Source organism: Gavia stellata, chromosome 3, assembly GCF_030936135.1.
Source record: "Gavia stellata isolate bGavSte3 chromosome 3, bGavSte3.hap2, whole genome shotgun sequence".
In the NCBI taxonomy this organism is placed as follows: Eukaryota; Metazoa; Chordata; class Aves; order Gaviiformes; family Gaviidae; genus Gavia; species Gavia stellata.
In genome coordinates, this window is record NC_082596.1 from 82,460,533 (window position 1) to 82,476,012 (window position 15,480).

General features: G+C 38.6%; 1 protein-coding gene across 1 annotated transcript in view; it reads left to right on the forward strand.

The window, feature by feature from the left end:
• Nucleotides 1–15,480, forward strand: part of FBXL7 (F-box and leucine rich repeat protein 7) — a 193,665-nt gene that overhangs the window by 39,341 nt on the left and 138,844 nt on the right. The window contains exon 2 of the mRNA XM_059815279.1: nucleotides 5,927–6,016. The gene's annotated coding sequence lies outside the window, so the exon portion shown is untranslated. The remainder of the gene's footprint in view (nucleotides 1–5,926; nucleotides 6,017–15,480) is intronic.

Below are 15,480 nucleotides of genomic sequence, written 5' to 3' on the forward strand. Positions count from 1 at the left end.
GCTTCTGTCCTGTCTGACTTGTGATGTCTTTGACACTTTTCAGCAGTGAGTGTGACTGGCAGAATCCAAAGTTTGCTTTTCACTGCTTCATGATGTTTCCTTTCTAGTGTTTATCAAATGCTTCCATTTGGCTAAGATGCCTTCTGTGTGTTTAGTCTTACATCTGTCCTGCAAGTTTTTGACAGCCTGAAATACATTGGTAGAGGTGTTTGGGGCTCTAATCAATATGCTTTTGAAAAAAAAAATTATAAATAGCTACACAAGCAGCAGGGAAAAGCTATTGCTTTTGTGCAGCGATATTAAAATATGGAGTAAGACCACCCAGTTCCATGCACAACCTTCTAGTAGTGTTTCATTGGATAGTTTGTACCATCTCTTTATATTAACATATAGATATTTATTCTGTTCTGATAGTAAAACTGAAGATGCAAACATTTTTATAAAACCAACCAACCTTATATTTTAGTCAGCATAGGCATCTGTGATTAAAAAAAAAAAGGAACACATTATTTTAATAGTCATGATTCAACAAGACCAGGTAGTTTTAATAGGGCTATAGGGCTATTGTGTACAAAGACATCTATGACTAAAAAAATTCCTTGGGCTGCAAAGAGCTGGAGGCACAGACAATGTTCAGGGGAAGTATCTGTTATATGCTTGCCTTATTCTAATTTTCTTTCCAGCAGGTTCAAAATAAAATGTGTAGGAAATAGCATACTAGGTTAGATGGCTGGAATCTTGTTCCTATGATTATTGTAAGACGGTGGCACTAGTATATGGAAAAAAATATCCATACACTTGCTTCTTCAGAAGCAGGTCAGAGACATGATTTGAATTGCAACTGTGTAGCTGTGTGATTCTTTGCAGGTGTGGTGAAGTCCATGCTACCTTCACTCCTGGTGTGAATTACGTTGTATTGTAGGAAAATTGCTTTCTTCTACCATATCTACCTACTACCATAGTGCAGTCTGCTTTCTTTTGGATGGCAACTTCTGGCTTTGAAATAAACTGTTGAATGTATGAAAGAAATGCTAGACAATTGCAAGTCGTGCTAGGGAAGCATTTATCAGGCCTTTAATTTGTTTAAGCAGAGGATCAAATACTACAGAAGTAATGACTGTCTTTGCAATATTGCCCTCTGTTTGGTCCTTCTAGTTGTCATTGTGTTAGAACCCCTGTCAGGTTATATTTACTTGCTATGACTTTCTCAGTGCACTTTTTACATTGACGAGATGAACTGATCTCTGAAGACCAGTGTTATGCTACACCTTAAGTTTTCCTATGGCATTAGGGAAATTGGCAGTCTTTTGGATTTACATGACATATTAGGCAGATAATGCCCTGAGAAAAGCACTGCAGAAGAACCCTGCCTCAGATGAGCTCAGGTGAGTGTGAGGCCTGGGAATTCATGCTACTTGCTGAATGTTTGGCAGCACCAGTCCCATATACTAAATCATAATTTGCCTTTTTCCTTTGTGTTGTGGTTTAACCCCAGCTGGCAACTAAGCACCACACAGCCACTTGCTCACTCCCTCCGGTTGGGTTGGGGGAGAGAATCAGAAGAGTAGAATGACAAAACTGGTGGGTTGAGATAAAGACAGTTTAATAGGTAAAGCAAAAGCTGCACACATAAGCAAAGCAAAACAAGGAATTCATTCACTACTTCCCATCGGCAGGCAGGTGTTCAGCCATCTCCAGGAAAGCAGGGCTCCATCATGTATAACGGTTACTTGGGAAGACAAACACCATCACTCTGAATGTCCCCCCCCTTCCTTCTTCTTCCCCCAGCTTTATATGCTGAGCATGATGTCATATGGTATGGAATATCCCTTTGGTCAGTTGGGGTCAGCTGTCCCGGCTGTGACCCCTCCCAGTTTCTTGTGCACCCTCAGCCTACTCGCTAGTAGGGTGACATGAGAAGCAGAAAAGGCCTTGACGCTGTGTAAGCACTGCTCAGCAATAACTAAAACATCCCTGGATTATCAACACTGTTTTCAGCCCAAATCCAAAACACAGCCCCATACCAGCTACTATGAAGAAAACTAACTCTACCCCAGCCAAAACCAGCACACTTTGCCTTGCAGCAGGCTTCCTGAAAGTAGTATGTGGGCATCAAATATGGCATGGCAAAAGGCTTCTCTAGAGAGTCATGTGTTTTCTGACTTGAGGACTAGATTGTGTCTCCTCTAGCACAGAACTTCTGCTTAAAACATTTTTATTGAAAAGTTCCCTATTGTTACAGACCCTTCTTGATCTGGTTTTCTTTGTGGTTTTCAGAGAATGGATGATAGGCCTACTTTCTTTTATGTCTGTTTAGTTTTGGGTGTATAACTTAGCGTATGTTAAGGATCATAGAAGGTGGTTACTACTTCTGCTGTTATTCATTACTAGTGCAGCTGCCTGCAGATCTTTCTTAAAGACCTTGATTAAGATAAACTGTCTAAGGAGAAAAAAGCAACATCTTTGGGAGCTGTCTTTGCAGCTATTTTGGGTATGTATTTGTTGGATATGTAAGTTTGCAGTAAGTTGTGTAGTAAGATCTAGTACTTTACTATTAAGTTGCTAGTATTCAAAGTAAAAAATGAAGGTGTGGTTAAAAACTAGTGTAGTCAGTTGGAAAGGCATTTGTATAATGAATTTTTCATAGAAGTGCTGAAATCATGGGTTGATTAACACAGCTTACTGGTCTACGAAACGCTGTCCTCACAGAGGTACCTGAATTAAAATTACGGAATTGTTGAAGTGGGAAGGGACCTCTGGATCATCTGGTTCAACCTCAGTTCTCAAGGCCCAGAACTGGGCCCAGCACTCCAGATGTATCTTGTCAGTGCTAAGCAGAGGGGAAGGATCACCTCCCGCAACCTGCTGGCTACATTGCTCCTAATGCTACCCACAGTGCTGTTTAGCTTTTCTTTGCCACAAGGGCCCATCGCTGGCTCATGTTCAACTTGGTGTCCACCTGGATTGCCAGGTCTTTTTCCATCAAGATGCTTTCCAGCTGGTCAGTCCTCAGCATGTACTGGTGCATGGGGTTATTCCTCCCCAGATGCAGGACTTGGCATTTCCTTCTGTTGAACGAACTTCCTGAGGTTCTTGTCAGCCCATTTTTCTTAGCCTGATGAGGTCCCTCTGAATGGCAGCAACCTCTTGGTGTATCAACCATTCCTCCATGTTTTGTATCATCTGGGAACTTGCTTAGGGTGCACTCTCTCCCATTGTTGAACCCAAGTTGTTTGGAGAATACTTTGATACTCTTACATGTTAGCTCTTGCATGTGTACATGGGTCTGCAGTAGCCATATCCAGCCTATTAGAAGTGAATGGCTTTGTTTTGCATGAAAAGAATAGATGTGGTGTCTGTTAGTCTATTTAAAACACATTGAAAATTTATCAGAAAGTATCGCCTGCTTCCCCCCCCCCCACCTGAATGGAGAGTTTTAGAGTAAACAGTGAGGAAGAAGGCTTGTTTTGGGGCTGTATACAGTAAGAGAAGACTCTAACAGTATCATAAAATATTAAAAGTAGAATTGCAGAAAGAACTGGTATCCAACCAAAGCAGTAACCGCTATGGATTCTCTTTTCTTAATTTCTAGTTTTAACTTCTCACAAGGAGGTAAAATGTTTTAAAGTTCAAGTAGATTTAAGTGGTAAATATCCAGACTTATATATGGCATTTCAGTTTCTACAGAAGTGTGCAATTGTTACTGTTGGATGTACTGGCAATCAGCACCCTACAGTGGGTAAAATATTGCTGTTGTGTTCTTGGAGGCTTGCTTTTTTGTGGTGTAAATAGAAATATTATCAATGTTAGTGGGGGAGGTATGTAGCTGCAGGAAGCATTCACTTCGTGAAAACAACCTATGCCACAGATGACCAGCTAGCAACTCTGCTGTTGTTTGGTATCACTGACTTCCTTTTCCCCAAAAAAGATACTTATTTTTTTAGAGGAAATCCTGTTCATTTACTTTGAGGAAATAATTTTTTCCAGTTGGTCTTTTTTTTTGTTTTGGTTGTTTTTTTTCTTTCTATTATTCTGTTGAGTGCTGATACTCCTTGGAAGTTTGTTTTCTGCCTCTGCAGTTTTAGTGCTTGGTACATGAGGAGTTGCTGGTAGTGGCAATACCATCTAAATACCTTTCTTGTCATTACTGATTTGATTATCAGCTATTGCAGGTGTTTCAAGTTCTCTGGCCTCTTCCTGGGAAAGAGCATTTTACATTTATCCTTTTCTTTTCTCATCTGCCTTTTTTCTACCACAATCCTAGTTGCCTTAGCTGGAGAGCTATTTTGGGGCAGTAATTTCTATAAAGACCACAGTCCATTATTCCAACTTATGTCACAGCTTGAGAGCAATTGAAGTGATATTCTAGAGGCACTGTTTCTTGGGTTTGCTTAACTTCTTAAAGGAATGTAAAAAGCAGCTAGTGAATCACTGAAAATATACTTTTTTTTTTGTCCTTACCCCACCCAACTACTAGCCTTAGCCATTTATTTTTTTACTTCCTTCTGGCCTTTTTAATATCCTTTCACTCCACAATCAACTCTCAAATCTGAGCATGTTAACTTAAGCAACTTTATGTGGAGAATGATTCTCTAGGGCTGGCTGATGGATTAAGTGGCAGTACCTTGGTTGTGAAGCAACCTACGTTTGCACATTCTCCAGTCGTTTCCCATTAAAACTTAAATCCTTGTTCTGTTGTGGCACCTTTAAAAAGCAGACCTCCTCCTTACATCTAAATGTTATGAAAACCAGGCATACTGTAACCCAGAACCCCAAGGAATGCTTGATTGAAATAACAGATCAGAAAAGTCTCCTGCTAACATTCCTATGATTATAGGTTTACTCAAGTGACAGAAACATGGTGTCAGCTAGCTTTCTGCATACAGCCTAATTTTGGTCCAAAAAATAACATAGCTCTTAAAGGCTTCACTGATGCAGTGTTTGTGGGGATAGATAACTTCTTAAATGTAACAGTATTCATTACCTTTCCTCTCTCTAAAATTATGTCACGTATTGCTGATTGGGTGGTTGGTCTGGTTCCTACTGTGGAGCAGAATGTATTCCCTGTTAGTAGTTACAGAGATTCAGTAGAGTGAGCAAAGGGAAACAGAAGTGACTCATTCTTAGATCCTCACAGGTAAACAAAGACAATTTTGTTTTAGCTGCCTCTGCTCTTCTGTAGTATTTCTCAGTTATTTTTTTTCTTTTACTTGGATTTCTCCTGTTGGTAACTTGTACCTGGTTTGACATTGCGCACATAGGTCTGAAGGTATTGATACAGGAAATGCAGGAAAAAGTCTTAAGAAAGAAAATAAGAGAAGAAACATCCATTGGTTGTGATTTACAGTTTAAAAAATGAAAGGTGAAGAACAGCAACTGTAGAAGTTAGTTTTAAAATGGTGTATTAAGTCAAGGAGTGAGAATGGTGTAGGCGGAAACAGCTTTTATTTTCACATGACCAAGTGACTTGAATACATGATGTATCAACACATAAAATAGAAATCTAAACTCATTTAACACACTTTGAATTTAACCCTTCATGCTGTTGAGGGTCAGTGTCCATTTGTCCTGATCTGTGTTAGAGGTATTTGAATGAGATAACTGATCATGAAAGTTCTCCTAATGTTGTTAATCACAAACTTTTCATTTACAATGGAGCTAAGCAAATACATAATGAGAGCCCCTGTGACATAGGAGGCTGTTTGCAGCCCTAGTACACGTAAAGATGCACATGCTCTAAGTTGTAATGCGCTTAATTCCTACCTACCCCAGGGTGTACAAAATGAACATCAGCTGCTTTAAACTTAGTTTAAAGCTTCCTGGAATTGTTCCACGTTCTGATACAGAAGGTCTTTCTATTTCATTGTTGATACTCATGTTTGTTCTCTCTCCCTCCCACCCTCTCCACCTCTTTCTCCCTTTGCAGGCAAAGGCAGCTCAAGCATCTCATCCGACGTGAGTTCAAGTACAGATCACACACCCACCAAAGCCCAGAAGAATGCAGCTACCAGTGAAGGTAGGCAACTAGTACTCATTACCCAAGTCAGGCCCCCCCATCATAATTCTAGCATTATTCAGAAAAGGAACCCCTCCTCCTCATTCCTTCTGTGTACAGTACCATTGGCACTAAAAATTAAAAAAGTTATTCCTGTATACAGTTTCCACTCCTACCTGATGTAGTTTCTGATTTGAGCTTGTGACAAAGGATCTAAGATACTTCTGCAGAGCAAAAACGTAAAGGGTTTTGAGTAATTTTGCATGTTACTTTTTTGGCAAAGGCTTTTATACTTAAGATTTGATGCAATCTGATTTTGAGCTTATTTTTGAAGACTATACTTAATGGAAGCTTTTTGGCGTATGTTCTAGGTTAAATCTCAGCCTCTTATTTTATACTATGAACACCACGAAAATGTGAGTTGTTTGTGCCGGGTTTTCAAAAGTGTAGCTATGGACATGAAGAGCTGACAAGATTTAAATAGATTGACACACCTCATCTGCATAGTTACTGGACTATGTGATCATCCAGGACTACATTTTTAATGTCTGGGAAAAGGAGATATCTTATGTGTCTGTATTAATACAATGTTGTACTAACCGGCCTATGAACAGAGAAACGCTGATACTTTCCTGCTGCCTTCTTAGATGTGAGTAGGTGTGCTCTGTTAGATGAAAGTATACTGGCCCTAGTTTTTACAAGAGTGTCCTAGAAGGCTGAGAGGAATCATTAAATCTATACGTAGCTTAATGATGTAAGCTGAAAGGATTTTTTTTAAATGATAAATTTATGTGTCTTAACTAGCATTTCTGCTCAATTCTGTCATAATAATTTGGTTGTACTTAGTGATTATCAAATAATAATTCTGATTTCTTACACTTCTGTCCTTACAAACTAAGTTACAAGCTTGGATTGCTCTCAGTCTGGCTTTATTTCTTATGGTTAAAAGAAATCATAGCCTTTGAATAGTTCTAGTTTGGCAAGTCTGACTGACTGTAGAATCTGTACAGTAAAAGCAGTTCATATAAGTAATAAATGACCATATAAATCACAGAGTTTATTGTTAGGCATGCATAATCCCATATCAAGAATGAAGATCTGGCACCTGTGAATCATGAAAGATACTGGTTTAAAATCTCTGTTTTTTAGTCTGGGCAATAAATTTAACAATAAATGAATAAATAGTTAATAAAGTTGAATAGTAGACTTCATGTTTCTCTAAGCCTTAGATTCAAAAGTTTTGAGGTACCTGAAGGAGGTGAATTGCCAAGACATGAAATAAATTTAGGAAATGTATAAAAGCATTTTAACTCCTCCATATGACAGCCAAGAAGAGAAAAAAAAGAAACCACAAAGGAATAGCGGAAACTCTGAAGTCAGTACTTAACAATTGCTTTAAATTTCTGTTTTACTTCAGTTAGTAAAGCATCCTTTTTTTCCTTATTTTCAAATCAGATAATGCAAAATAATCCTTTACTAATCTCTAAGATTTATGTTCTTAATCTAGCCCATTACAGAGCCAGTGAATACCAATGTTGACCCTGAAATCTTCGTCACTGCTTTGCAGCTGATTAATTCATTAGTGAGGGAGGCTTAAATGGAGGCCAGCAGATGCTGCAGTAACGATATGTTTTTGAGTTCTCGTGCAGATTCAGAAAGAGTTCAGAGCAGTGGAGTTGTGTATTCTATACTTGGAGGCAATTCCAGATATGAGCCTATTTTTTCTGTGCCCTAGAAGAGTGTGATTTGATAAACACTTACTTTGACAACAGCATAAGTAGTCTCTTCCTCAGCCTGTGCTACTACTACCTTCCTACCAAGTTTTTCTGTGGAGGAGTTACTAATGTGGATCAGTTTAATATAAATTGCCTTAATGTGGATTGCTGTATAATCTGGCAGATATTTTGAATGTCATAACCAGGGAGCATAAGAGTTCCTTGAAGGCAAGTGAGAGCAGAGACATGGAAGTGGTGCTGGGGAAAAACAGGGACTGTTGAAACCAGTGCTGTTACTGGAAGGCACGTTTATCAACCAATGTGTGTCTGGATTTTTTACTAATGCTACCTCTTTTCCTCACGTACAGTAGACTTACGCTGTAGGAGGATTCAGCTGAGCAGAAATACTCATACCTTCTGCAAGACGAGTAGAGTTCTGTGCTTACAAGACTGAATTCTTTTATACTGTTCAGTTATAGAGTAGTGTCTAGGGACCAGCTAAGAACAGAAGCCTGATTGTGTTAAATGCTGTACAAGCAGTGGCAGTTATGTCTTTTCATTGGGGTGTTTACATAACATTTTATAACTTAGTTAAATTTACCTTTATAGCACTCCATGCTCTAGTATTTGATTGCCATGATACAGTAGTACCTGCCCACCCCAGAGATTGGTAAATATGTCTTGCTTTTCATCATGAGACTTGTTTATCACAGGGACAGAATGCTCCATTTCTGCCCTTTGCTTTAGCCCTGTGTTGTAAATTCTTAGCACTGTATGCTGTAATATGAATAAGCCATGTGTTGTGTCTGGTGAGATGTATGTGTCCTAGGTATGGAGTGGGAAGGACTATGAAACATGCAGGTGGACTCTTCACCTTCATTGGCATGTGAAATGATCTTAATTGAACCAGTTGCAGACAGCTTCTTTGCATCCCTTGAATTTCTGTTGGCAGCTGAATTCCTGAGTGCCCAGCTCTGTGAAGAGTGTAGAATTTGTGTTTGAGGCTGAAGGCCTTTCACAGCTCCTGCTTTGCAAACAGACCTAATGCTTTCTAATTCTGCACAGCATGTCTTCTCTTCTGTTTCTGTAACACAGTTGACACAATGGTTGTTGAAGTTGAATCAATGAAATGCCTTGAAACAACTAGAAAGGAAATCTGTGGGACTGATCCGTACAAGCTCTGTGGTACTCTACAGCAGAGAAGCAGTCATGTAAAGTACTACTTAGGCAGGTGCAGATTCCCAAGGACTGCAAAAAGGTGTCAAGCAGGACTCTTGCTTGAAAGAGCTAACCATCTCAGGAGGTATCTGACAGCAGGTGCTATCTTGCCATCAGTTTGAACAATCAAATGAACCACACTCTTCATCTTGTCTGCCACAACCATTATATTTGTCAAGTTTCAGTGCCGTGCTGTCTCTCTATAGGATGGGTACAAGAAGTGGGTAACAAGCTGCTTGAAATAGCTTATGTGGTGTTCCAATCCTAGATATGCTGTTAAGGCAACATCAGTTAAATCTCTTGATGGGAGCGGGAGATGCAGTTATGGCCAAAATATGGTACCCTCCCTCACATTGTGGATTATGAGCAACTGTAGAGTTCTAGAAGGAGATTTTATGTTTCAAAGACAAAATGCTTGTTGTACTATTAAATGTGCCTGGGTCAACTGCACATCTTCTACCAGTGAAGAACAGACAATATGTGTTATTATCCTTAGCCAAACCAGCTTCACTCAGTGATGCATTGGAGAGGTAACTACTACCCTATTTCTGTTGTGTAGAGAAATGTAGACAGTAGCTGGCAGACCATGCAACTTCCTAAATTCAAATTTGAGATATCATGGATGCACGAGAGGGATGCAAAGGTGAGGCTGTACTGGTGCAGAAACTGAAGTCACAGAATCACTAAGGTTGGAAAAGACCTGTAAGATCATCAAGTTCAACCATCAACTAACACCACCATCCCCATTAAACATGTCCCACAATGCCTCGTCCACATGTTCCTTCCCTCTCATTCCTGTCCCTCTCATTGTGGCTTTTACTTTCTGTACTTCAGTGAAGGATAGATGGCAAAAAATAGATGTCTGGTCCTCTCTGTAAATCACAGAGTATGCTGTAGGGACTGTTTGGCTACAGCTTGGCTCACAAGGAAGGATGGTAGACTGTGGGTGTGTATGCACACTGATGCCTCCACACTGTCTCCCCTTTTGAGGATACTGTTTTCTTTAGCTTTGAATATACACTGCCTTTTACTACTTTTCCATTCTCAGACATTGTCTGCAATTCTTTACCCTATCAATAAATTATAGTTAGAAACTTGAGAATGCATGAGTTTTTGCTACCCCCCATTGCTCTTCTGGCAAGTGAAAGACTACACGGAGTTTTGTGGGCCATTTGAATGCAATTTGCTGGACACAGTCTCAGCTGGAATATTATTGTTTAAAACTTGATTTAGAAGATTAGGCTGAATGTTTTTGTATGGGCTTACCTTGATCAGGGAGCTTTCATCTAACACTTACCTGCAGAGCGTGGAATGTTATATCCAGGCGAGATGCTTCATATTAACTTGACTGTTTTTCAAATAAAAAATCAATACTGTTGGCACTTCATGTACATGGCTGTTAAATAGTAATCCAGAGGCAGCTTTAAATTGAGAGTTCGTGTATGAGTTATAATTTATTTCTCAGTTTCTATAAAATCAAATTGAAGCATTAGGCCTGAAGCAAAACACTGTTTTAGCAGAGGGGGCTCTGTACTGAAATACCTCTGAATATATTCTGTTAAATATTTATATTTTGAATTTTGTGGAAATACAGTGAAGTCAGCTGCTGTATTCTTCAGAAGTTAAAACTATATCTGCTTTTAGTGATGCTGACTTTTAGGGACCTTCAAAAAGCAGGTATTTAACCTTTTGTTTGTTTTTCCTCTTGCAGTACTCTGAGAATTCCAGAGTCTGTTTTCATCATATGATTTTCATGTACCTTAAATATACTTAAAAATGACCGTGTTTGGAAAACAGATAAAATAAGAGAACACATCTTTTCACCCATTAGCCCTGAGTTGTATGTTTAGTGTGGAGATCCAAATGCATACAAACAGGAACGGCCAAAACAAATGCATCTCAACAGAACAGGTATTTCTTCTAAGTTTTAGGTGTGTACTAGAAAAGTCCCCCATTTTCATAGTTGTATCCTCCTTTCTGTTTTATTTGGGTTCTGGTGGACTTTGTAGTATTATGTTAACGGTTGGGCTCGATGATCTTATGGTTCTTTTCCAACCTAAATGATCCTATGGTTCTAGGGGAAGCAGGCCCTATAGCCTGGCTGGAATAATTACGTTCATTAGGAACCATTCCTCCATTAAATCATGTTTGGGGGCAACTAAGTGAAAATGTAGCATTTTGCAAATACGTAAGGCTTCAATTACTCATGTTGGAGTGTTGCTTTATACCCTGTGCAAGAGGATACCTGGCTAAGGTTGATCAGGCTGTGTTGCTGTGCTCCTCAGCACCCTTTTATGGTGGATACCTGCCACTGAAGCTTCTTGAAGCGGATGGTATATTACTGAGTGCTGCTTTATGCTATGGAATTTCTGCTGTCCTTCATCTTCCCCTGGCACGTGATGTGTTCCAGAGAAAAGGATGGTTGTGAATGAGGAACTAGCCTTCCCTCAGTACTAGTTTGTCATTCTGCTGAAGTCCTTGGAAAAAACCCACCCCACCCCACCCTCCAACAAAACAACAACAAGAAAACAAAGCATAAAACACCAAACAAAAAACAAGCCAACACAGCAAAACAAAAACAATCAAAACCAACCAACCAAACCACCCAAATCCAGACAAAAAGGAAACAAAAACACCCTCCCCAACCTTCCAAACACCACTCCCCAAAAAATAAAAACACAACAAAAACAAACAAAAAAACACCCAAAAACCTGGAACTAAGAGTTCCAGCTGGCGGCAAATTCTATGAGTTTTTAGGAGCTCTCAGTAAGATTTCTACTATTCTGAATATAGAAGCATAGGTTTTCACTCAAGTTTTCTTTAATTATAGAAGTACTAGCTACTCAAGTAGCTGAAACTGGATTTATATCCAGTTTTACATGAAAAAAAGCATAGTTGGATAAGCTTTTCTAAGAGAAGTTAGCTTATATTCATGTAATAATAGCAAAAGTCCTTCATGCATTTGCTGTACTCTTCTAGTAATTTCTGAAGAAAATAACTTTCAAGTGACTTTCAAAACCACTGGAATTTGACTACTACTGTGTTGCTTTATTCTACAAATTGTAAGTGAATTAATGTGTAATTAATATCTAATTGAGGAAAGTAGTTACAGAAAGTGTTCCATTCCATGCCATACTATTCTTACTTTGACACTTAAGATATTAAAGTCATTTTAGAAGACTACAGTGAATAATGGAACAAGTAACTACTTTTGAAACATTTTGTACGAACTGTGGAAAGACAGCTTGAGCTTTATCAATATGTGAAATCTCTCAAAGCAGTCGTTTTGGACTCTTATTTTCTGTGTCTAAGAATGATAGACACTTTTGTCCCTGGCTTTCATACTCAGAGGTATAGAAAATTAGTAATATCTTGGCTCTCTATATAGAAAAATTTCTTTTCCAGAAAAATTTGAGCTCTATATTAGAAAATGTTTATCACTGTTCTACATGGGAATATATTCAAGTGCCATTTCTTGGACACAGAAGGACTTCTTTGGGTTTTGTGCCTTTCATTTCACATTACAAGTGAGGGAACAAAGTACATATTGTAGGATATTTTCATGGAGGATGTCATGCTGTTAATGTCTCCTGGCTTCATAATCACATTCTTTCAAAAGGCTGGATGTCTTTTTGGATTGCCAAGTAATTCTTAATTTATTCAATGAATTTAAGAGGAAGGGTCCTTGCGTTGTGCTGAATGATAGACATTATGAAAAATTTGGAAAGGTGGAATGGTTCCTTTGCTACTGAATGCTTTTGTTATTTAAAATGGTTCCTGATGGAGAATCAGCTCAGACTGAGATTCAGGTGGGTGTAATCCTAATCTTATTTTAGAGGGAGATAAAAATCTCAGAGAACCAGTTTGCAAATAGGCAACCCTTCTGTGTATTATGGTTCACATAATAAGGTAGGTAGCTATGATTAATATACTGGAGTTCCACTGAAGCTTTTGAGTGGTTTGTTTTATCCTTTCAGGACATTGAGCTAATTAAGTGTTGTGGCAAAAGACTGGTTGCTGAAAAGAGATGCTGTTTTCCACCCAGTTTTTCTTGATGAGCCTTTTGGCAGAAAGAGCTCTTTTGATCCCTTCCTATGTCTGATGCCTGTTAAAAAAATCTGTTCCCACTTTGGTTCTTTAATATTTTTCCTTTCATTTTCTCTTTAACATTAGAAGCTTACTAACCCAGTATCAGAAATGAAAACCTATATATGTTCTTTCTGGATGCATGCAAGTATATGCATAATACCTAATTTTTTGATGACAGTTGTCTCCCTCTTCATCTCTGTGCTCGTGTCTTTGCAGCGTCTCTTACTGGGAATTTGGGCTCTTGGTTCTACTGTTGAAGTACTGTCTAAGCAGAATTTCTGTGCACTAAACCATGTCTGAATTTGATATGAATGCCTGAATTTGCTCCTGCTTACTTAGAACTGGGCTGAGATTCAGTTGGCTTTGAGTGAACTGCGGCTGTTTTGAGTTGGTAGTGAAACTGGAGACCAGGTAAGTTTCCTAGGGTTTTGTGTTACTTTTCTAGCAGTGGAGTTTTCTAGAAAAGTGAAATGTTGCATTAGTGAATGTGCCAAAACAGAGTCATTTGAAGCCAAAAAATTGGGGAAGAATAAGAGGGGGGTGGGAGGCGTGACAGTCAATAAATCCAAAACTATAAACACTTTGGCAGAATAAACAGAGCTCACTATTTAAATTCCTTTAACCAACATATCTGAATGCATGCGCAAATATAATCACTTTGAGCAGTATGTGGAGTTACAAAGTACTATAGAGGTTGTTCTTAGGCGCTATTTTTTTGTATTTAACCACATCTTGTTATGCTTTTGCTATCTAATAGGCAGTGTTCCTGCAAAGCTGTTTTGCTAATTATAACAATACTATTGTAATCAGCATTTAAATCAGAGTTCAAATGCAAGGCAAAAGTAGTTGGGACATTGGCAAGGTTAAAGCTGCAAATTGAAACCTTACGTTATTCTGGCTAATTTGTACTGAAATGCTATAGCCAAATGTTTAAAACTTGCCCAAACAATACTAGAAACAAATTGGAAAGGTACATAAAACTGCAGTCTTACTTGATCTGCTGCCTGAAATGTGAGACCTACCAGAGTAAATTCACTTACAGTATAGTTAAAGAGGAATGATCCCAGTTTAAAAACCTGGCATTAGCTTTTCCAAAGTAAGATCTGATGCTTGGTAGGAGTGATTAGTGTATTCAATTACCTGTAAATCTGATTTTAAGGAATCCAAGATCCCAAATGTAATTCTTTCTGTAAAATGCTGTACAAAACTACTTAAATACTGTTATCACAGGGAGATTCTGACACTAAACTCTTCCTTATTTGTTATTGCCTATGCTAGCTATTTGAAGTAGTTTCCTTCTCTGAAAAGTGAAGAGTCACCTTGAAGTATCTGATGATTGCCCAACATTTGCTAGTCTAAAAACTGTCTTTCCTGAATGCTAGACTGTCTCCTAAGACTGCTTGAAGAATATGTGCAATCTGATAATGCATATTTAAATACGTCAGGCCTATCCACTTTCCAGAATTTATGAACCGACACTAGCAAGTTCTTCCAGATTAATTCTAGTATTTGATCAAAATAAAATTGGAACAGCAAGTTTTCGCCTTTAACTTGACAATCCCTGTTAAGATGCTGTAGTTTAAACTCATTGCACAAAATATCCTGCTTTATTTTCCTGTATCTTATCTTTTTATGTCAGCTTGTCAAATGACTGTATAATTTTTAAGACTGATACTGACAACAGTGCCAAAACTAGCAGCGTGCTTGAGAAATATCTGCTTAGAGTTGCTGACTCATTCTGTTCTTCTCTTCTGACTATGGTACCATAGTGCCTGCTACTGTGTTTTTCTCAAATTACTGAAGTTTGGCATCTCCTTGTTTCTGCCAGCATTCTTCAGATTTCCCTTGAGAAGTATATACTGAGATTGGCTGATGAAAATGGCCGCTCAAGAATGGATAATGGTAATTCTTATGTTCTTGTTAATTCTGACTGCTGGTTCATTATTGGTTTAGGCAGTTAGCAGAAGTTATGAGTATAATCTGGTGATTAGCCATCTACATATTCCTCTAGCCTTAATCAGCCACACTTCAACATATAGCTTGTGGTGTGGTGTTGTGCCTGCTGCGTGTTCAGCACCTGTCCATTGCAATATTTCCTTTCATATTTAAGGCTGTTTTTCATATTGAACTGTGATGATGGATCAGGAGTTTGTATCTCTTGAACCTCAAAGTATAATTGCTGTTTTAATAGTTTAAATAAAAGATTTTTTTCTGATGCAGGAAGACAAATGCCTATAGCAGCCTATCAGCTACACCGAGCTAGGAGATTTCTACTCACCTACTCTGGCCTCTTGTGTGTACACAGGCTTGCCAGAAGGCGGTCAGGATTTCTTTAGAGATGCATTGTAAATGCTTGTTTGTAAGATTTGGTAGTCAATTTAGATCAGCTAGTTTGAGTTACCCTCCAACAGAGTAAAGTACGGAGACTTTTCATAGGCACGTAGCCTACCTGTGATGTGTTAA